This window comes from Aphis gossypii, chromosome 2, assembly GCF_020184175.1.
Source record: "Aphis gossypii isolate Hap1 chromosome 2, ASM2018417v2, whole genome shotgun sequence".
NCBI lineage: Eukaryota > Metazoa > Arthropoda > Insecta > Hemiptera > Aphididae > Aphis > Aphis gossypii.
In genome coordinates this window covers 88,814,699-88,837,659 of record NC_065531.1, presented here as the reverse complement: position 1 = coordinate 88,837,659, position 22,961 = coordinate 88,814,699, and the positions used below count along the sequence as shown (strand labels likewise).

General features: G+C 29.5%; 1 pseudogene; it reads left to right on the top strand.

Annotated features, from left to right (window-relative positions):
• LOC114119811 (uncharacterized) overlaps positions 1-20,488 on the top strand; it is a 36,656-nt pseudogene extending 16,168 nt beyond the window's left edge.
• Positions 20,489-22,961: the final 2,473 nt, after the last annotated feature.

Genomic DNA, 22,961 nt, shown 5'->3' with positions numbered 1-22,961 from the left:
AACTGCAAACATAAAACAACGTTAAATTTGTAGGCGGTATTCAATGCTCCAAATAAAAATTCAAATCAAAAAAAAAATATAATGAATTCATAATTTTATCATTGAGAACATTTTATTATCTCAGTATAGGTTACTATGACAATCGTACCAAATACATTACAATAATTTTTTTTGGTGAAGTATTTAACCTGTAAAATAGAATCCACTTTTGCTTCAATAAACAGATGGGACGGCCTCTCTATATTACTCTATGCCACAGACTAAGATATATATATATATATATATATATATATATGTATATGTTTATCTTGGTCCGTGGTTTCAACAATAGAAAAAGAACATTGGTATTCACTATTCACTATTCTTTTCTATGTTATCAACTATCAATTGATAGTTACGTTAAAAGTTAGGTTAGGTTAACACATTTCTTGCATACTATATAATATTTTATATTACCGAATGGGGAACTGTAATTATTGTTTTCTAATTCCTCGTGAGTTGAACTTCTATTTTTTTTTTTTTTTTTTTTTTTTTAGTTAATTACGCCGCAGTTGTTTTTATTACATAATATTGTTTAAATTGTTAGTTAGAATACTAAATAACCAAGTGATTGGTTTAATTTATCAACGTAGGTAGTTGCTTAATAATAATTTATGTTTGAGAATAAAATATTGGTCAGTCATGCGATTGATGTAAGTTTTTTTGAAATCGTTAATCTGGGTCCATATTATACCATGTTGTGGCAGTGGCGGATATATCCTAGTTCTGAGGGGGGGGGTGAAATTTCAAATCCACAGAGATAATGACGTCATGACCCCCCCCCCCATTGTTTTATTTGGAAATATTTAACTATAATCGAATAATCGATACAAAAATATAAATAACAACACTTTTTTTCAACAGGTATAAATATTTATTTAAAATGTAAAAAAAAGTCAATATTTGTAGGTATTATTTAATCATAAAAATATAAAACATGTATTGAATATAATACAAAAATGTATATTAATATTAATAAAATAATAAGTAAAATTTGAAAAATAAAATATTTACAATATAAAATTTCTATTTCGGTTTTTCATTTTCGCAAACATGTCAATGACATTATCAATGTTAATGTCTATGTCTCTATGCACATGCAACATAGCCAAACTACTGAGACGTTCATTTCCCATTTGGGAGCGTAACCATGTTTTCAGTCTAAATAAGCAAAGCAAAGTGCGCAAGAAAAAGTAATAATTGCATGTGAAGTACCTATTACCAGCATACTATTAAATATTATTATAATTGATAATTCATATTAATATTATAATTAATATAGGTATAGTATATAAATCTTATTAAAATCAAAGAGTAAAGCCAAGCTATATGTTAATATTATTAACTTAATAGTACATAGGTAATATGTTTTTTTTATATTTACCTTCTAAGTGTAGAAAAGGTGCGCTCCGCAGATGCTACACTGATTGGCAGTGAACATATAATACACAAAACTTCATGAAGAATAGGAAAAACATGTTGATGACACTCATCCAAAGCATCTAATGCATTTTTACAGATATTTTTCCCTAACAAAATAAACATAATATTTAAACCAAATATTTATACATAATATTATATATATATTTAAACAAAAACCAATAATAAAGTACCTTCTGTTTCTTGTTTACTCCATTTAGCATACCAAAGTTCAAGTTCTCCATTAATTATTTCTTCTGGTACATGTTCAAAAAATGAGTAACAAGTAATTACTTGAATAATTTTTTTGAAAGTGGTATATGTTTCTTCATCTTTTATTTTAATTATACAACTTGGAACTAACAACATTAGGGTTACAATATTTTCATTTTCTTTACTTAAAAATCTGTATTTTAAATCTTCTAGTATACTTTCTAGAAGAGGTATGTACATATTTATACGGTAATAGTCCAAGGGATCATTTGATCCAGAATTTATATTCCCTCTATGAGTTTGACGACCAACGAGCCTAGGCAATTTTATTTCTACATCAAGTTTCTCAAAAACTAACTTGCTTTCGTCAAATAAACATTTGAATTTGTCCTCACAGCTTGACCGATAATTTTGGAGTACATCTATAACATTATTAATGTGTATTGATGCTGTTACTACATCTTCATCTCGTTTTTGAAGAATTTTACTGATGGGGTATGTAACACTTAATATTTGAGATAAAGAATTAAGGGATAAAATAAAATCACATGTACAGAGTCCAGATATTAAAATTTTAGCTTTTGCTGATGAAGTAATATCATTCCATTGTGAAATTTCAGTTAGAGTCTCTACAATGTTGACAAGTGAATTTTTGAATTGCAATACACTATCATGTCTTTCTACCCAACGCGTTTCGCATAAGCTAGAAAGTGATTTATGGCCAGTTAAATGTTTTTGCAACACAAAATTACGTTTGGCAGATGAATGGAAAAAAGATATGGTTTCTTTAATAACACCAACACAGTTTCGAATAAGTTGTATGTTTGAAGACTTTGAGATACACAGGTTTAAGGCATGACTAGAACAAGGGCTGTGAACTGCATTTTTTGCAAATTGTTTGATTTGTTGAACTGCTCCATTAGCCGAGGAAACCATCACTGAGCAACCGTCCGTTCCAACACCTACACAATTATCTAAATTTAAATTAAAATCTTGCAATAGCTGTACAACTGCATTTCCTAAAATTTTACCAGTTATTTTAGGCTCTTGAATTTCATTAATAGGATCATTACTTACCCCACTATCTTTCAACAATTTATCATTATTTTTTTCAAATATATAGTCGTGGCAATTAATGAATCCCAAAAATTTTTCATTTACTTGATTTTTAAATATGTAACGGATGATTAAACTTAATTGAGATATGTTAGAAATATCCGTTGTTTCATCAAATATCACACTAAATTGTTTTGCTTCTTTAGCTTCTGAATAAATTTTGTCTAAAATAACTTTACTGCAACAATTGATAATTTCATTCTGTGTGAATCCACTTATATAAGTTGCTCTAGCAGTTGACGTTTCTAAATGATTTTTAAGAACATGGTCTCCAGAGGCTACTCTATATTTAAGAAGTTGTTTAAAATTACCTTCATTTATCACAGATTTATAATTATCAATTGGAAATTCATCAAACGAAACTTTACCATCATCTCGATGCCCACGAAATGCAATATTTTGTTGTCCTAAAAAAATAATTGTTTCAATTATTGGTCTAATGCGAGCACGGTTTTCGGCAACTTCTTTTTTTCTTTGAGAGTCTAACATATTTATTACTTCTCTATTAGGGTTCAAATATGTAATTTTAAAATCTATTGCACATTGAGCAGCTTTCTTGTGATAATGAGTACTATTGTGAACTTCTAGCGCACCATCTTTGCCAAGCAATTTTGAGTATAAATTTAGAGGTTTAGTTACCAACCTTTTTAACTGCTCTGTTTTATGAGCACCACCCATTGTAGTGGTTAAAAAAAGTACACATATTTTACAAAATAACCCATTTTCATTTTTTGAATACTCTAACCAGCTGAATTTCTGAAAATGATTCAATCGTAAATACCGTTTTTCTTCTTTTCCCTTTTTATTGTGTAAAGAAAAAGGAAATACAAAGTCTTCTGATGGATTATTATTTCTTTCGAGTATTGTGAATTTTATAAAATCATTCAATATTATGCTTCCACTTACTACTTGGCCAATATCAATATAATTTGAACTATTTGAAGTTACAATTGTGTTGGATTCTAATGATTCTATACTCGGTTCAATCAATAATGGTTCTAGAACTTCTAGTATCACTGGTTGTTCCTTTTCAACTTGTTTTGGTTGGTCAGGACAAAAATGCTTACTATTATCTGAAGTTGAAGTAAAATAAGAAGAAATTTTACGCTTCGACATAACTACTATATTTTAAAAAACAGTACACGAATAAAACTTTTAAACATGCAAACGCAATGACAATACGAATAATACGATACTATGCGTAAACAATCACCACATGGCTGTGGCGACACCGAATGATAGTACTATCTTTAATCGTGCTATCAAACAGAGTGATACTCTATGGGGCTCTAAAAATATTGTACAACTGAAAAATCAATTAGCAGATAACACCAAATACCAATGTAAATAAATATTTATAAATTATAATCAATGGTTGTAGCCAATTTTGTAATAATGTATAGTGGTGACAAAAAGCCCAAGGGGGGGGCGGTCCACCAATTACCCCCCCCCGATATCCGCCACTGTGTTGTGGAGAGTTAAATAAATTCAACTTGTAGGTGACATGTTACCAATATTTTATTACCCGTGTATCAAATATAAAATACGTGACACGACATTTGAACTCGACTTAAGTTGTGTCTTCGAAATGAAAAACATTTGGACCAACACCTTACAAAACATCTCTAATGAATATCCAACGCAAACTGTTGTGATTATGGGCGACTCTGCGTTGGCTCGATGTAAATTTAGACTTGCAATACAACCATTCAATTTATTACTAACACTTGTAGTGTTTTCGGTGAGTATTTTCTTGATATGGTGGTATACATTGAGTTACTTAACAAAATGCACCTACATTTTCAGGTCCTACAACCCTGACGTTAATCGAAGCTGCATTAATGTACTATGTACATATGTACCTATTATGCAGTAGATATTAATCATACTGTGATAGTGTGATATAGGCCAAAATATATTGGCCTGCTACAAACAGTAAAACTCAATCCTAACCTAACCAGGTATAGTAAAATTTGGCATATGTTTTAGAATTTTTTTTTATAAACCTAGTAATATGTATTTTAAAAACTAAAATGAATAACATTTATAGGGTTTTTTTTTTAAATTTTTCTTTATTACCTACGTACTTTTTTTATACATTTTTTTTTTTTTAATTGATGACCATAGGTGATATGGTCCTTACCGGTCCCGGGTTTATCACCATTGCATCCATGAGACTGGTGATCGGAGTAGGAGTATCTGCCTATAACATAATTTAATAGTATTTGCATTAATTGTAATTTAAAGCAATATACAATCGTTTTAACATAATAAACATAATACCTACTAATTGACTATGATAACAAAAAGAGTTTTGTACACTTTTAGCTTTTTATGCAAGGCTTCTGCAAATTTGAAGTACCTACATTTCTAATATAGACTATCTTTTAGTATCTTATTATATTAGTATCTTTTAAATTGTAGGTAGTTGATAAAAAGTTATGATGATTTAATTAGAATGTAAGCCCCCCAAAAAGTCTCTCCCAATACCAACATTTATTAAATTTATCAACTATCATATGTTTAAATAAATATCAATGCTGACAGTGACCTATTTATTTTGGCTATGTACTGGTTTGGGGTTTAAATTAAAAAAAAAATGATTGTTTCATTATAAGGTTATAAATATTCTACAGATACTATTGTTCTATGCAGACACCTATAACATTATAACCTTTATAAGCCACAACCCCGGTAGTAATTTACAAGGGCTCTCTTATAAAAAACAAAAAAAGGTTTCTTACATTTATAATATTTATAATCATATAAAATAAAGGTAATAATTGCATTTTCCGTGTACATTTAATATGAATTTACAATTCTTTATCATTAAATAATTAAATAAAATATACAAATTTAAAATAATACTTTTAATACATTTTAATAATACGAGGGTGGTTCAAATATGATCGAGACAAATGCTGTAACACGTTTATTTATTATCGAAAAAATTTACAAATAATCACATTTTTTCTAGGTGATTCCCCTCAATATTTATACATTTTGTCCACCTTTCCGGAAGTTTTTTGATGCCGGTATCGAAAAATTCCTTGGGCAACTCGGACAGCCATGTGCGCACGAACCCCAATACCCCAATAACTTTTGACCTCCGAGAGCCTCTTTCAGTGGTCCAAACATATGGTATTCGCAGGGCGATAAATCCGGACTGTAGGGGGGGTGTTCCAGTACCTTCCACCCCAATTTCGATATTGTATCGAGCGTGAGACGCGTGGTATGAGGGTGCACGTTATCCTGGAGGAGAATCGCACTTCGTGCTGGAATGCTCCTCCATTTCGACCGATAAGCGGGTTTCACGTGTGTTTTCAGAAGGTTAGAGTAGTATACAGCATTAATGGTACGTTGAGTGCGCAGGAAATCGACGTATAGCACGCCCTGCCTGTTGTTAGGTTAACCTATGTTGTCTGGTGTGACGCTGGTTCGCGGTCGACGATCATGTGGCTCATTCTCGACGGTTTTGCGGCCATCCTTGAATGCTTTGGTCCATTTAAACACGGCAGCCCTACTCAGGCACTCACTACCGAACTGCTTTTGCAAACGCACAAAAATATCCGTGTTTTTAATGTCTTCTCCCACTAAAAAACGAATGATAATACGTTGCGCAACGGCAGTCGGCACTTGACGTTCACTCAGGGTCGTAACACACGCGTGAAACACGTAATCCGACGAAAATAATGCCACACTGTTCATAAGAGACCCAGCTATCACATAATCAAGCCACGACCGTCGAAACATACATGCGCGCTATTTACAGCGTTTGTCTCGATCATATTTGAACCACCCTCGTATTATAATATAGGTACCCAGTAAATAAATAATATAATATTAAATACTAGTATTTATAATCAATGGTTCAATGTTTACTAACTGATTCGATGGGAATCCGAGTAACCTAACCTAACCTAACCTAATCCGAGTCGCGAGTTAACTTAATATTCTTTTCCATTTAGATATGGGCCCCTAATATATTAAACGTCCAGTGGCCCCCAGCAATTGCCGGGTAGCTGGGTGGGCAAAACCGACACTGTTAAAACCTAAACTTACTAATTAGTTATTTTGTTCTTTTGTAAAATATTATACCTATCATTTATTAATATTTCATGTAAATAAATAATAACTTAGGTATCCTGTTAAATCGTTATGACTAAAGTCTAAATGCATTAGGGATTGCTGATTCAAATAGAATTGTTTTTATTTTAATTGTTCTAACTCTAAAAAGCAGAAGTTAAATAATATGAGTTCAAATGATTTAGTTCCAATTTCGGTAAGAAAATAAATGTGTTAACCTTTATACTGATACATTTGTTATTTATATTTTTTAAATATTGGTACCTAATTGCTTGTTGTTTAAACAATAGGATATAAGCTTATAAAATGACAATGCAAAAATGACAACCACTAATGCACATATTTGAAAATTTAAAAATACTGTTAGTTGAATGTTATATATTTATTTTTTTTTTTTTAGATTTGATTACTAGATGGTTATAGAAAATATAAAACCACCTTGTTATATGTGTAATTGTAAATAATATACATAGGTAAGTACTGAAAACTTACTTTATGTCTTTGTTCGTTAAGAACGTCCCTCAAATCACCAGTCACATGTTTTGCAGCCTGCCACCAGCAAACACCAAAATGCCACTTATAGCAAATTTGGCATTCTAGTTAAAAAATAATATACATTGCCATTATTCTTTAAGTATAATAATCATTTAATCATTAAAATGCATTTGTCCAAATATACTTACTTTTCTTTATTTTTTTTTTTTTTTTGTTGTGTTGTGGCCTTACAGGGCCCTCTGTTTTTTTTTTTTGCAAACATGGCATTCTTTAAAATAATTTAAATCAATTTAATATGAGAAATTCATTAATTTTAACACTATATTAGTACACTTATACATACTTGGTTTGTAATTTTTTTTTTTTTTAATGGCATTTGCTACACTTGTAGCATTTGCTAAACTTGTAGCATTTGCAACATCAGTTTCTAAAAAAAAAACAAATTTAAATTAAAACACAATTTATAAAAAATAATTAAATTTTGGGCTTGCTTACTCTCTGGCGTAGTTTTGGGGGGGCTCCATCCAATAATAATTGTTATGGACAATTGTATATGCCATCTAGACAAATTTAAATAACAGTGTTAATTGTAAAATTACAGAATTAATAATGTAAATTTGAATATTATAATGGTGGTTGTTTGTAAAAATTCTCATTTGGAATAAAAAGCCGATGCTGTAGGCAAATAAAATTCCGGAGAAACAATTAGTTTTAAATAGTTTAATTTGGATTAGTCAATAAAATATGTAGGTACACTAGTATAATAAAAAAAGTATTATTTAGTTCATCAGTTGGTACTGGGCTTTTTCTCTGATGGCAATGTCACCAGATATTTTTCACTTATTATATTTAAATATGGTTATAAGTTTCAAGCAAAAAGAGTTGTTGACTTTTAAAAAGCACTTATGTTTTCCTATGTTGATTGGCTACCTATTTAAATATTATTTACAAATTGTATTCTTAAGGGTTACATTAAGATTTTTTTTCTGTTAATATTAAATGTATGTGTGTTACCCATTTAGCATTTATAAAACGTTTTGTGCCACGGTGGGCATAGTGGTTGGCCGCCGTCACCGAACAGATACCGCGGTTAAGCACCACCCGACGTCGCTAGTTCCCGGATGGGTGATCATTCAGGAATTTTAGCGACAAAGCCATGGCACAAATACCCACACGTGTTTAACTTAAACCAAAGCTGGGCAAGTTAGTAATTGTTTTCAACTAGTTGAATTTAAGTTACTTTTATAAAAAAACTAATTAAGTTAGAATATAAGTTAGTTTCTGAAACTGTCAAAATTTCTAACTTAGTTAGAAGTTAGTTTGGTGAAAATAGTAACTAAAGTTAGAGTAGAAGTTAGAAGTTAGTTTTTTATAGATTAAAAACTTTTTGTTTTGTTAAATTGTAAATAATAAGTTATCTAACTTCAATTATTGATTTAAACTGAAAAATTGAAATAAATACCTAGTAGTTTGGTCAAAATGTTCTAATTAAGTAAGTAATAATTTCAATTTCTTGAAAATTAATTGTATATCATTTATTGGTTATTAGAACATGAAAGGTGAACAACTTAAAATATTAATATTAAATAATAATACATAATATAATACAATTATAATAATAACTAGGTAGTTACTTTATTTTCTAACGAGCTAGATTAGACTATTTTACACATTAAATTAAACTAGTTAAGTTATAAAGTTAATATGAATTAAAACTAACTAGTTAGTGCCCAGCTTTTACTTTAACCCTATTGTTTCAACCTTATACTTCCCACCCTTACCGCCAATAATGGCCATAGTTAATTAATAATAATAAAATTTTAATATTCGTATAATACATGTAGAATTTAAAGAAATTCTAATAGTAATACGTAGCCAGGTGTAAAAAAAAAAAAAAAGTGAATATTTTACTTACTTTTTATTTAGTTCTGTCGAGCTTCGTGACGAAAATGAGATTGAGCTTATAACAAATTAGTAATGCCGCTGACCAAACCACCACTTCCAATATTAATAATTTTCGTTATATTACGTGTGTACTTAAATAAATGTGTGGTTTGTCCCTCAATTAATCTATATAACTAGATCACTTGTCAAATTTGTACCTAATACAACATTATCATCGAGATTATCATATAATTTATTACCGTCTATCGCCATATAATACTGGTCATCATTAAATAGGTAACAAGTTTTTCGTACTTTTGAAATCGCAATAGTTATCTTAAGGAATTGCGGAGACGCGCAAAGAAATGATACCGAATACCGAATTAATGGGTTTTATATTATATTATCTTCCTACATATATAGTGATCGGCAGTATTTCGTCAAGTACATATTTTATTTTTGATTTCGATTCAGGCTGTTTTATGCTGTTTATGTGGCAGGTACTCGTGTCTCATCATCCAGTTTTGTCTATACCTATCAAATTAGGTACATCGTGATTCTGGTGAGTATAATACCTAAAGTTTATATAATGTTAATAGCACCCAGGTATTTAACGCTTGTAATTAATAATTATTTTAATTTATATGTTATTATTTATTACGCAACTATCAATTTGCAATTTTGATTTGTTCCTGAATTGTATTTATTGATTTACTTTTATGTTATACACTTATACTTTCATATAGTTATGCGTTCATTACACGTTTTAGGTTTTGAACCGAGACGATGTGTGAGCCTAATATATATTATTTGTTAGTAAAGTGTTAATAAGTTTCCCTTAATAATATGGAGTTATGACGACTTAATAAAATTTCCAGTTTCAAACAATATAAAAAAAAAAATGGAATATTTAAAATGTCTATAAATAGCTTAAAAATAAGCGAAATATTTCGAAAATTAAATTATGTAGAAAAAAATAAAAAAAAATTCCTAGAAACGTTATATTCACATGCATTTTTGATATCATGAAAATAAACATTAAACACTCATAAAAATGTTTTGACTTACACTTGATTTTTTTTTCATAATTATTGTAAGCAAAACTTGTAATAATCGTTTTTTGATAAATTGTTATTTTACTCAATTTTGTAAACATTTTATTTAATTCAGACGTTTATAAAAAATTTTCCGAATCTGACACTTGAGTTTTTTTTTTAGTTATTTGAAGAAAAATTTAAGGATAACCTTGTTTTGTATTTTTTAAGTTTAGGTATAAAATAATAACTATGGATTTTAAACTACAATATTACTTTCAAATTTTACCGATTTTTACGATTCCTTAAAAATTTAAACTTAAAGTGTTTACAAATAACATTTTTTTTTTTTTTTTAACTGCGATAATAACGACATAAGAAACCTATTACATTTTCAAGATTTTTTTGGAGGTCAAATGTTTTTTATCGATATTTCAAAAAAAAAAGCGGGCGGTACCGCTCTGCTGTACCTACATTAGGTGCCGTGTGGATCACTATATATATTATATATATAATCACGACTTACAGAAAAATTAATTCAATTTTTATGAAAACTTAGGTCTATGGTTTTAAAATTAAGGGTTAAATACATTTGACAGTATTTGACTTATAATAATTAAGTTAATTTAATACAATTACTCCTTGCACTAAAATATGATACTGTTTTTATTACAAACATAAGCTATAATAACATAACCTATTAATGTTACATCAATGTATAGTCAAAAATGACTATATAAATAAGTGATACTACTAATATTTAATTATTTTTAATTTATATTTATTTTTGCTAACATACATCATTTCGATTTAGATCTGATACATAAGATACATTGCTGCTCAAATTCCTCGTTGCAGATTCTTTGGATCGAATTAAGGTAATTTTATGTTATCACGATACATACATACTCGTACATCAAACTATACCATATATTTCATGGCACTTTTATATGAAGTTTTATACACATGAATATCAATAATAATTAAATGTTCTAACTATAACCAATAATAATCAATGTACATATTGAAATATATACTATGAACAGATAAATATTCAGTATGTTTAGTGTATACTATAATTATATACTATGTTAATATTTATTATTTATTGGATTGGATGATATTATATAATACAGGATGTAACAGAAATAACTGATTGATGTAACTTACCAACTTGTGATATATTTTCTTCTTTTAAAATTTTTAATTGAAATGTTATGTTACTGCATACTGTTAATTCTCTGTTTTTCATGTGTATTATTGTTACACTCTATATACATATAATTTCTGTTATATTGTGTTACACGGTCTGTGAAAAAAGTTTATTAAAAGCCATGAGCTTAGGCGACATTGTCAGATCAAGGAATCCTATGTTTCAATTATAGCTTAGAGCAGGGATTCCCAACCTTTTATCATCGAGTACCACCAGACACTTTTTCAATCAATACGCGTACCACTTCAATTCTAAAAACAATTAGGAGTCAAATTTTTTTTAACGTATATTTTTATGATTCATTAATTTCTTAACATTTTTTTTTATTGTTGGATATTTATGAAAGTAAAAAAAAATTTAAGTTAAAATTTCTTTGCGTACCACCTACGAGCTTTCCGCGTACCACGGGTTGGGAACCTCTGGCTTAGAGTACTATTTCTAACACCACCATAAAGTTAATCGACAAAATGTATTATTAAATGTTTAGGGGGGTATTTATTATGTCTCATTTATAATCTTTTAGTTACTTTTACATTTATTTGTTTTTATCGTATGGGTTTTTATTACAATTAAACTATTTTTATTTTTTTAGAACCTTAGAAATCCTGTGACAATTAAGGTTTTGATTGCTGCTGTGTTTAGTTAAGGTAATTTTCTGCTGTAATTTTACGTTTTTTGTTGATATGAACTAACCTTGTTTTTTTTTTTTAGGTTGTCAGAAGTAATTTTCAGTTTTTTATTTTTTTTTTCAATTCTCATTGTTTGGGAATTAGTTTTTTGTATCATAAATTAAGTATTCTGTTTGTATTTTTTTTCGTTTTCGTATTGTATTTTTTTTTTTTTAAAATGGGACGACTATCAAAACGTGCACTTAAAAATAAAGAAAATAAGAAACGATCCCGTGAAAACCAAAGTGTTCATGTACATGAACTTGAAAAAGATAAATTAAGAAAACAACTATGTCGTGCATCTCAAGATATTGTTGTTACAAATCAAATAAAATTACTTAATTTGAAGTGTACATTGAAACGATTGGAAGACCCAGTTTTAAAGAAAGCAAACCAGATCGCCAGTCATAAGAGCATGTTGACACGATTGCAAGATCCGGATTTCAAAAAAGCACATCAGGTCGCCTGTCGTAAGAGCATGTTGAAACGACTGCAAGACCCAGTTTTAAAGAAAGCAAACCAGATCGCCAGTCGTAAGAGCATGTTGAAACGATTGCAAGATCCGGATGTTAAAAAAACCAACCAGATCGCCAATCGTAAGAGCATGTTGAAACGACTGCAAGATCCGGATGTTAAAAAAGCCAACCAGATGTTGAAACCAATGGCAGTTAGAGGAGAAATGGATCCAAAATCTGACGACATTTTTTTTGACGGTCTCAATGAATATTATTCATGTAGACCACACAGTCTTGAAGATGTAACTTTAGCAGAATTTGGCTCCAATTATGAAGTTCGCGGTAAAATAAAAACCGGCTAACAACAGTTCTGATTCTGACACTGATAATGAACCTGATACCACTTATCCGATTGACTCCACTCTAATCGGAAAACCAAACAAGTATATAAATAAACGTAAAATCAGAAAAATCATACGGTATGTTAGGTTTAATGTGGATAAAAATGAACAAGACTTTTACAGAGAAAATATTATGTTATTTTTACCATGGCGCGATGAAAAAACTGATTTGTTAGATATTAACTGTAAACAAGTATATGACACAAACATTGATCAAATAAAAAAGTTGTACCAACAGTTTAATAAAGTAGAAGGAACCCAATTAGACGATAATGAAATCCAAATAGAAGGAGAACAAGGCCGTAACAACAAACAGCTTGTAGACGATGAAGATTGGGTACCAGACGATGTACTAATAAACGATGTTGAAGATTATGTTGAAAATACCAATATATCAGATGTAGATTCACCTAAAGATGGTGGTAAGATAATAGTGCACCTGATAGACAATGAACAGTTTAAAGACTTAATCGGATGTCTACCTAACGCCAACTCTTATATCATACAACTAATGTCATAAGAAGTCAATTGTAGGGAAAAGGTCATCCTGCGATGAAGGTATTTGTCACTGGACCAGCGGGAGCTGGAAAGTCAATGCTTATACGTGCATTAGCACAATCTGTAATTCGGATAGAAAATCTTAGACCAGATATAGATGATCTGTCACTTCCTCCCGTATTGTTGACAGCACCAACAGGTAAAGCTGCATATGGAATAAAAGGATTAACACTTCATTCCGCATTAAAATTACCATTGAATCAATTTGCCGGATTGTTACCAAAGTTAAGTTCAGATATTTCAAGTACACTACGTTGTCAGTTTACCAATGTAAAACTTTTGATAATTGATGAAATTTCCATGGTCCTAACCATAGTTGGCATAAAAACACTGGGATACATTGATCAACGATTGAGGTCTATATTAAGAATAAATAAACCATTTGGGGACATAAATGTAATAGTGTTTGGCGATTTCTTTCAATTAGCACCGGTATAAGCAACACCATTGTACGATAGTTTTGAAGAAATATTGTCTAAATCTCCAAGTGCTGTAGAAATGTTATCGATTAAATCTATTTGGGAAACATTCAAGTTTTATGAGTTGACTGAAATAATGCGCCAAAAAGATGACAAACAATTTGCAATGATGTTAACAAAGTTGGCCAGAGGACAGTTGGAGGAAGCTGATGTAAAATATTTTCAAAATCTTATAACCCACCTAGACATTACTTTTCAACCACAAGTAATGCATCTTTGGGCTACTAATAACGAAGTCGACGAAATGAACAGGAGAGTGCTTAACTCTATGAATCAAGTTAGTTTCATATCCGAAGCCATTGATACGTCTGCAAAACGATCGGATATTGAACCTGCCAAGAAACTGCCACGACAAAAGACTATGGGTTTAGCTTTAAGGTTAGTTTTAAAAGAAACAGCTAAATACATGGTGATAGCAAACATTTCAACCGAAGACGGCATAGTGAACGGTGCAATCGGAGAACTCATGCAAATAAACAAAGGACAGACTGCAGGAGGTAAAGAAGTTGCAAAAAGGGATTGGATCAAGTTTGATGAGCCAGAGGTGGGGTCACTAACCAGACAAAAGATAAGAGACAAACTTAAACCCGAAGGCGAACACACAGATGATATGTGCAAGTGGACACCAATTGAAATCATAAAATTAGAATTTCAACTCGGTAATGCAGAGCACCATAAAGTAACTAGAATGCAATTGCCCTTAATGGAAGCTTTGGCATTGACGGTACACAAAAGTCAAGGTGCCACATATCAATCTGTAGCATTTCATATACCCCAAAAATTCTTGAAGTGCAATATGTTATATGTAGGATGTAGTCGAGCAACTTCTGCTCAAGGTTTGCGTATAGATTACTTTCCTGCAAAGCCACCAAAACCTTCGGCAAAAGTTGAACATGAGATGTGCAGACTCAGGACACCAAGTTGTGCTCTTTTTCTGCGTTTTTCTAGAATTATGACACACAACATGCCACTCTCCTGCATGTCATACAATATAAGGTCTTTAAAAAAATATGAAGCTCACATTAATGCGGATATCGTCCTTTTACAATCTAAAATAATGTTCTTCCAAGAAACTGGTTCAAAATCATCTGACACATATACCATTATGAACCATACTGAATGCTCTAGAATAGACAGTATACATGCAAATGGTAAAAGTGGTTCAATTTGTTTTGTTGGAGAATCCATTAATCATAAAGAAATAACCTGCAGCACAACATTGCTTCAAGATCAAAAGAAAAACACACACTTAGAAGCCATTGAAGTTATCATTGAAAATATTACCTATATTGGGATATATTCATCGCCAAATTTTCCTGTACAGAAGCTTTGTGATTTCATTGAAACGGTAGCTTCCGCCAAAAACAATGTTATCTTTATTGGTGATTTCAATATAAACTTCAACAAACCGCCAAAACAACTAGTTCAAATATTAAAACATTTCAATTACAAAATATTGGTTGACGGTATTACTACAGATCACGGAACAACCATTGACAATGTCATTACAAATGTTGACATTGCGGCTTTGGTGTATGAGTCCCTCATAAGTGATCACAGACCTATTTTGGTTATGGACATAGATACTTTCAAGAAAATAGAAAAATATTCTGAGACTGTTGATGACCAAATTGTACAAGAAGAAGTCAAAAACAATTTTATTAAACCAAACGTTCCTGCAATCGATGGATTTCCTGTGGAAAAATCTAAAAAATCGATTAACTTAACTAAGGTCCTGAATAATAATAACTTGGACGATATTGAGTTCATACAGGTTGATAGTGACACTATTTTAGTTCCAGAAACTAAAACTAAATCAACCAAAATAGTTGATTATAATATCATAAATAATGATATTCAATTTATTCAGGTCAATAGTAATACTCTCAAAGTTCCAGAAAATTGCAACATAAGGTCAGATTCATTATTAGAAACAATAAATGATAATGCAACTTTGTCAAAAAATCCAAAAACAATAAAAATATCAAGTATTAAGAATAAAGTTGACATAACATCAAGTAGTACATTTTGTGGCTTTATTAACACTGATGGTGTATCATGTTATGCTAATTCTGTCATACAGGTTCTTTTTATTTGTCAATCTCTTGTAAATGAAATTCGCAATAATCAACTCGGACCAACACTTCAACATAGCCTACATGAATATACAAGTAACAGTGGATCATTTGATACTCGAACAATCAGAAAATATTTGGACAACGAGACAATATTATATACTCTGCAACAGCAACAAAATTGTATAGAATTTTTAGAAGCACTTATGGACCGTTGTAGACCTACATTTGAATTTTTTAGTTGGATTTCAAGAATTGTATACCATTCGTTGCAATACTTGTAAACATACATTGCCAACAATGCACCTACAAGTTTGATTCTACATTTTGAGATTTCACAGCACAGATCACAAACTTTGCAAACATTATTTTCAACAAATCAAAATGTTTGGAATACATTAGATGACTACAAATGCAATAATTGTAATAACATCGGAAGTTCTGAAGATAAACATCAGATAATAGTGGCAAATGAGTATATAGTAATTCAACTAAAACTATTTATTCCAACATTTGTAAATGTGGTCAATTTGTTCCCAACAAGATAACAGATCTAAAACTTAGTGGCGTACCCACCTCTATTTTATAAATTGCTGGAGCACAATACAAAACTCAAGCTGCAATATTACATATGGGAGAAAACACGATTTCTGGCCATTACATTGCATACCTGAGACAAGGAACTTCCAATTGGGTTTGCGCCAATTACACAATAGTTGCAGAAAGAAGATGGCCAAACAACAGCAAAGATGTATATGTTATCATTCTAAAAAGAATGTAAAAATATTTTCCAATTGGAAAAAAACAAAACATAACACAGCTAAAAATAAATTGTAAACTTAACCTGTAAGTATACAATCTGACTGTTATTGGATTCAAAAAGGAACGTATAAACCGCCAACTATTCACTTACATAATATTATGTATAAGTTGCCAGTCCCTAGCCTGGATAAAAAGTGTGAGGGCACTAACCTTATAATAATTGTTATTTTTTAACAAAAGCAGAAACCTAGATTTTATTTTTATTAAAATAATATCGAACTATATATTATTATTCTCACTTCTGACCTAATACCTTATAATATGTATGTTTGTATTCAATCCTCCAAAAACAAACTACAATCTTAATTGTGCGGTCTTAAGATTATCAACATTTATTATGTATTCGCCTAGGATCATAACACATTTTAATAACTTATATAATATCAGTTCTACAGCAAATCCTATCTTCCAGTGTTAAGTATTTAGATGACTTAAGCCTGTATAATAAGATGTTATTTTCCATACATAATTTAAATTGTTTAGGACATGATATTTTGTAATTTTGTGCCAAGTAAATAATTATAATATACAGTGACTAAAAATAAATAATCAGATTTTATTTAAATTTATTTATTCATAATACTTCATATTATTTTACATTGTACATTTAAACTATGATACAACTTACAACTAACAATTTATTGAATATATTATAATACATATAATACATTAAAGGTAAAAAGTAAATATTTAAAAAGCCACTTAGTATATATGTTTATACTAATTTATTACATTAATTTGTTATTTTTTACAGATTCAAAATATTTAATCAATTTAACGGTTGAAAGTACATGAATCTTTCATTTCAATGGCCTTCATTCGGTTTAACAGTGCAAACATTTTTATTAGTTGATATTGTTGATGTACTAAGAACTATGAATCTTATAAAGAATTTGTCATTACACAATGTGCTGTGTGATACAAAACTCTTACACAATTCTGTATCTATTGAACTTAAAATTAAATAAATGTATTAATCCACTGTTAATTTTATGAAATATAATAAAATATAAAAAAAAAAAATTCTTTATTTAATGATTTAATTTGAATTATTAATATTGTTAATAGTCCATAGTAATCTGGTCAAATTTATTTGCAATACCTCTATACTAAAGTCTACCAGTTGAGAGGCAAATAACAATTTGTACTACAATTCACTGAGTATAACATCAGCTGAGCTTGGTTACACTATAATAATATGCACATTTGATGATACAATTCAGCCATTAGTAATATCTAAACAATAAACAAAATACATAATTATAAGTAAATATTATGTAATTTAATGTGATAGGTACTTATTAAACTTACATTAATGAAATCTTTAGGAAATGGCTCGTCTTGATGTTAATATGTAATTGTTACACAAGGAATCAACACGACGTAGAATTATATTAATTTAAAACGATTACAATTATTAATACATGGTTAATTCATAATAGAAATAAAATTTTAAAAACCGTAATCAACCAACAACGTCAACATACGGAATGTAAACAAAACATAAAATATCACAGATATAGATAAAGTTTATTATCTATATCGGCAGCTGTGTACAATATTCATAGATAATAAAGATTTTTATTAAAATAAAGATCTTTATTATCTATGACAATATTATAATAATATGTGATTATATCTAATTCCGTGTACTATACAAACTACATAATATTAGGGTATTCCTTTTTGTGTAAACCACGATTGTAGATAATAATATATAATATAATATAATATGAGATAACTACAATCCTAGCTACAATCATACTTGTATACCAGGACGTTTATGTGAATTATATGATAACTACATGCAATGTATTGGAAAAATTGATTAACAATGCCCACGGACTTATCTTATTCCGTGACCATGCCTTATGCAAATGTGTCCTATCTAGTGGCGGACGCGGAGGGGGGGGGGGGTTCAAACCCCTCCGAAATGAATGGATGATTAATTTCAAACGTAGTTATTCTCACTAATGAATCTTCAAAAAATTCTAATTTGTTCAAACCCCCCACCCCCCCCCCCAAAAATTGAAAAATAAAATATTTGTTTCAAAATAGAATATATGACAATTTTTAAATATAATATATCCTAGACTGACAAATCATCTCCGTTCAGAATCGTTTTTCGTATACAATGATACCTATCATTGCATTCAAATTTAACCTACCCTAGTCCGAGGTCCACCCAACCCCCTAATGTACAGCAGAGCGGTACCCACTTGCCTTGAACGGAGTGAAGAATGTATTGATTTTACAATGATGTGTGTTTTTTTTTTTTTTTATGTAATTGAGTACTACTATTTGATGTACTTTAAAAACATTTAATTTTTATAAACCAGTGCAACCATAATAGTAATTTTTCTTAGAACTGATAATTTATATACACTATTCCTACATTACAAAATAATAAGCTAATGGCCAATATTCATAGAAGAATCCCAAATTTTGGGGTAAATGTATATTATACATTTCAATTAATTGATATACTATAAAAATAAAAGTTAAAAGGATTCAATAAATAATTATATAATACTATTTTTTTTTATTATTAAACATTGTAACAAGATTTGTTACTTATTATTTCAGCTTTTAAAAAATTCATAAAAAGATCACTGACAACTCTGAAGTATGATGTTGAAAACATACACAGGCGTATGGATACTCTTGAATCTTTGACGGAAAAAATTGATGATAAACTTTCGGGAAAATCAAACATTTTTTCTGGAACTTATGCCACTTATTATGAAGACGATATTACAATAATCGAAAATGACTCAGACCTTAATCAAATGGAAGACAGATTAGTAAAGGATTCAATGTACAGATCTGCTGTGGTATGTACCTAGTTTATAATGTTTATAAATAAAAATATCATTCTTAGATAGGTATATTAAAAATAATACTTATATATCACATAATATACTAATGCATAACACAATTCTATAAAATAAATGATGTTTTATAGGTTAAAACTTTATCTCGATTTTTGAGCAACTCTTTGCCTGAAACCATCCGTAAAATGATGTAAAAGATGTTTAGTGACACATTTCTCATGAAATACTCGTATATTGGTTTTAAGGGAAAAAATCAATTTTCAACTCTACAAAGTTGCAGTATTATATTTGGTAAGTAAAAAAAAATACTATACATTATCTACATTTTACTAGAAGCTATTAAAAGAAATATGTATGAAAATAGAAAATATATCTAGAAATTATGAAGGTTAACCAAATAGTGACACAACAATAATATTATCTTTTTAATTAATACTATTTAGTGAACTTTTGATTGTTTTTTATCTTTAAATGGTGTTTGCATACAGATATTGGATACTAATTTGTAGAGTTTAATAAATAAAATATTATAATTCATTGTAAACTTAATGTTTTTTTTTTTATTTTAGAATCAGTCCGTTCAATAAAAAAGTTTGCACATATTCCAAATATAGAAGTAGAAAAACCGTTAAAAAATTGGATGGCTCAAGCTGCACAAAGAGAAATATTTAAAAAACAAAAAAATGATAAAAATTAAAGTGCTATTAATTAAAAAATAATAATAAAATTGATTAATTATAATTGAATGATTTATTATATTTTTTTTGAACATAATAATTAAATCTCCTACTCATTTCTTCTTCCTTATCATATTCTATTCATTAAAATTAAACATAGGTAGTATAATGTTTATGTTATACATAACTAATATTGGAATATTGCCAATATTGGTTAATTATTATTGATAAGTATATAATATTTTGTCTACAAACAGTTTAAAAATATTGTGGATGAATTATGTAAACATTTGATCCTAAACATTTTAAAAATATATCTAATTAAGTATATTAAGAGTATATATTATGAGTATATATATATTAAGTATAAGAAATATTTGATTATAAATATTTTTAAAAATATTTTTATAAGAATTTTTAGAAACATTTAATGGCAATTATTTTGAAAATGTGTGAATTTGAATACTTTAGAAATATTATGTAGTATATATTTTGAAAATGTAAAAACCAAACAATGTAAAAATATTTTACTACAATATTGTGAAAACGTTTTTTCTCCTGCCAAAAAATGTTTTCTATATGTTATATAATAACATATATATATATGATATATAAGGGGGCCCAGATTAGGCACATTTCAGACGTGATTCACCAGAGTTAGAGCGAGTACCTTCACGTCACCCAGATCAATAGTTTTGTCATTTGGACTTAGAAAATTTTTCACAAGTTTAATTAAATAATTAATTGGACTTAGAATAATTTTTAATAAAAAACACTTAGAATAATTTCAAGAGTCTTCATTTATTTTACAACAACCTATAATACGTAAAATTATTTTTACATGGGTTTTTCACGGATATTATTTCAAACGTTTGTTCCTATCTTTGACGTACAGTTGTGTAGTTAATGGTCCTTTTACATTATAACGAAAACACATTAGTTGCGTGTGTGGTCTCATTATTTCAACACTATGTCGTCGAAATCATATAATAATTTAAGGGTTGACCAAATTGAACGTGAACTGGAACATTTTTTTGCAACAATTGTGACATAGAATTCGAAAATTATGACAGTGATGACGATTCTGAGTATTTCGCATCTGATGGAGAATCTGATTCAAATGACGATAACGTTATGGTTATAGATTCTGATGAGCCGGCTATGCAATTTTTAGAAGAAGACTGGTCAAACATTATTTTGAATTTGGACAGAGTTGATTTTACTGGTAAGTCTGTTGGTTTATTAAAAGAAATAATAATTGAAGATTCTACAAATATTTTGAAACCGATAGACGAATTTTTTAGTATTATTGATTATGCCATTTTACATTTAATGTGTAATGAAACAAATCGGTACGCACATCAGAAGTTAAATAGTGGACCAGTTAGAAGAAATAGTAGAATGTCTAGAAGGAAAGATATAGATATAGATGAAATGAAAAAGTTTTTGGGTATTTTGATGTTTTCTGGTGTTGTTGTATTTTCTACTTACGAGTCATATTGGAAAAAAGAAAGTTTATAATATTATGAATTATTTCACACAATTGGCATGAGCTATAATAGATTTATTATTATTTTAAGATGTTGGCACTTTGTAGACAATAATATTGCTAGAGAAAATACAGATCGGTTATATAAAATTAAACCATTAATGGATATGATTTTTCAAAAAACAAAAAATTTGGACACTCCAGGAGATACATTAGTTGTTGACGAATCTATGATAGCTTTTAGAGGTAGATTTTTATTTCGTCAATACAACCCGTCAAAATCTCATAAATATGGCATCAAAATGTACAAGTTGTGTACACCTGATGGTTTTACATGGGCTTCTAGTATTTACTGTTGTACGGGAGCTACTTTAGGAACTTTGGACAAACCAGGAACAGTTGTGGTAAATTTAGCTGAAAGTTTACTTGATGAAGGCCGTTTGATAATAACAGACAATTTTTATACGAGTGTTTCGCTTGCCGAATATCTTTATGGCCGAAAACTGATTTATGTGGTACTTTAAGAAGAAATCGAAAATGGCTTCCAATAGATGTAAACGAAAAAAAATTGAAAAAAGGACAGTTTATAGCAAGACAAAAAGAGTTTATAACAATTTTAAAATGGCATGATAAAAAAGATGTTTTGATGTTTAGATAGTCTACTTGTCATGGAGATCATAGGTGGAACTACGGCCTGGGGCAACTGGGCCATGGCCCAGGCTAATTGATTCCGTATTAATGTATACATTTGCTAAAAATATATTACTTTAAATGTAGTAAAAAAAAAATTAGGTATAAATGCGAAAAAAATGTTGAGAAATTAACTGTACGTAATAAATTTCTAGCAAAATCACAGGCACCCGTCTGTGGTTCTCGTTGACCGTCGGCGGACAGCATAGAACGCGCCCATGGGTTGTGGATAATGGAATACCCGGTTCCCCCCCACTTCGGTGGGTTGGGTAGGATGGAATAACTAATAACACCCCGCGAACAGCTACGTCAAA